The following is a 2,595-nucleotide window of genomic DNA, read 5'->3' on the forward strand; positions in this document are numbered from 1 at the left end:
AGCCGCCGCCGCCGCCGCACAACCGATGGAAACAGAGAGACGACGCACGACACGAGAGAGATTAATGTGCGGCCGTGGCGCGCGTATTTTCGAAGCCAGCGTTTCCCAGGAACGCAACGCGCGACCTCAGCCTCCTCCTCTCTCCTCTCCTCTCTACACCCAACCCCCTCCCCCCGACGCCGCTCCCGCAGCTTTCGATCTTAATCACAGATCGACGACTGATTCACCGCCGACGCTCAGTCCACTCTGATCGATCGCTACTACACGCACTTCGCGTTTATATCACTGCTTGTCAAACTGTCCCACCAATTTTCCGAACGATTTTCGCAAACTTTCCTTTTCACTGCGAAGATTCTGGTTTCTCGGCGAGGTACTCTCCGGGAAGGAAGATTCGAGCGATGTGTCACTTCGATTTCTTCAATCACTGATTTTCGAAACGTCCTCTTTTCCGATGGAACGAAGATTGTTAACGAGAGATTCTTTGTCACTTGTGCTTTAAGGTCTTCTGTGGTGTTTCTTTATGTCACGACTTTTCGGACTGTCGTGAAGATTGTATCGTGTCCTTTTTTGTAACGAACTTTCTTTATCCTCGTGGAAAATTTGAGGGTCACTTGTGTTTCTGCTATCTTCGGTGGTTTTTCTTTTAAGACACAGATTCTTCGGGAATACAGGAACGTCCTTCCTTCGCGCCAGATGAACGCAACGGAGATTGAATTTTTTAACGAATATCTCCTTTTTAGTTTATTGTATCAGAGGCCGATCACTTGTGCTTCACACTCTTCTCCGACGTCTTCTCATCGTAGATTTTTCGGAATATCGAACGAAAGTTGAAAGTCGAATTGAAACGTCCGTTTTCACTCGCGACGAATCGTTTCGAATATCCGAAGCGAAGTGACATTCGTGTCTCACACTCTGTGGCGATTACTCTCTCGAATCACAGATTTTTCGGAAAATTCAAGATGGAATTGAAATGTCCTTTTTTCACCAAGACGAACTTCACGGAAATTCAGTTTTCGAAGAATATTCTTCTATTAACTTTTTGGAATATTCAAGCAAAGTGTCACTCGTGTCTCACACTCCTCTCTGACGTCTTCTCGTCGCAGATTTTCCGGAACGTGGAACAGGAAATTTGTTGCACAGCGAGGAACAGACATTTCCCTCTTCTTGACTCACTTCGTCTTCCAGCACTGTCAGATCACGTTTCCAGATTTCTTCGAAATTTCTCACTCACCGAAACTGTCCGAATCAACCAAACTTCCGTTTACAGAATAAATCATATTTTACAGTCCTTCGAAAATTGCAAAGTTCGTCGTATTCAATTTTTCTCAGTTTCAGTTCATTTTCGACGAAGACACACGTCGTGACACTGGACGAACAGTTTCACAGTCGTTGAAAACAGTCTCTTTATCGATGGTCACAAATTCTCGAGAATCGATCGACCTTTGCACAAATCGAAATTCTCGTCGTTTCCATGTGATCGCGCACCACGCACTTCTACGCGACGCACTTTCAAACACCAGTCTCTTTCATCAACTGTTTTCTCACTCTTCCTCTTCCCGTTTCTGCATTTCGTTTCACAGTTGAATTTCATGTCGATTCGACCAAGTTCCAAGACACTGGTAGTCCATCGCCAAGTTCGTACGACGAAACACTTCGCGATGTTTTTCACGATACTTCTCACTGATCGGTACATCGATGTTCACTTCGCGATGCTGTCGAATCGATGCATCTCGATGGTGGTCGTCGGACGGGATCGATGGAATCATCGGTGAAGTTTGATCGAAAGCCAACGTTTACAAAATATTCGAACTCTATCCTACACTATCTGTCACTTTTCCCTATACCGATATTCCCCTTTCCTACGTTTAAAAACGATACTTGTATTCGTCGAATGATTTTACTCGTCCTGTCTGTCGTCAGTCATCGAACTCTTCGTACCGCGTATTCTAACCTATCACCGTCACTCTGTCATTTTTCGCGGTCAAATCAATCGAACAGTTCGATTTAGTTACAACTTCGGTTCACCGATGTCACTACGTCGCCCTAACACCCCGTTCTCAAACACTGTAATTATCCTAGAAAAACTTCGGTCCTGCACATCACTCTGTCACTTCGTCCTCGTCTCGTCCGTTGCTCGTCAAAGTCCTTCTACATCCTATCCGGTAGATCGGTGAGACACTTTACCCCGTAAAATCACCTCGAAAGTAACTGCCCTCCGATGCTATCCTCTATCCCGCGGAACTTGACCGGAAAAAAACCTCCTAACACACGACCATCGACACGTCTCTGGTTGTCTGTTGAAATAGATTGACTCACCTGCAGTATGTATCCCCGTGTGTAATCCTCGTACGTCCAGCCGAACGCGGCTAGTAAACGTGTCACTTGCGCGTGCTGCAACTGGTTGAACAACTGATCGAGCAAGATCTTAAGGCGGATCGGTAGTGCGCGCGAGCCGTACAGTACGAGGGATGCGACGTCAAACGCGGCCGTCGGCTCGACACTCTCTGAAGCCGGCGGCCTCTCCTCCTTCTCCGCGACTTCGCCTCCACCACCAGCACAACCGCCCCCACCACCGACGCCACCACCACCACCGTT

The 2,595-nt window shown here is 47.2% G+C and overlaps 1 protein-coding gene across 1 annotated transcript in view; it reads right to left on the reverse strand.

The window, feature by feature from the left end:
• Positions 1–2,512, reverse strand: part of LOC108571489 — a 53,451-nt gene extending 50,939 nt beyond the window's left edge. The window contains 1 exon segment of the mRNA XM_017933545.1: positions 2,317–2,512. The gene's annotated coding sequence lies outside the window, so the exon portion shown is untranslated.
• Between the last annotated feature and the right edge of the window lie 83 nt (positions 2,513–2,595).

The sequence above is a fragment of the Habropoda laboriosa genome, unplaced genomic scaffold (genome assembly GCF_001263275.1).
Source record: "Habropoda laboriosa isolate 0110345459 unplaced genomic scaffold, ASM126327v1 scaffold40, whole genome shotgun sequence".
In the NCBI taxonomy this organism is placed as follows: Eukaryota; Metazoa; Arthropoda; class Insecta; order Hymenoptera; family Apidae; genus Habropoda; species Habropoda laboriosa.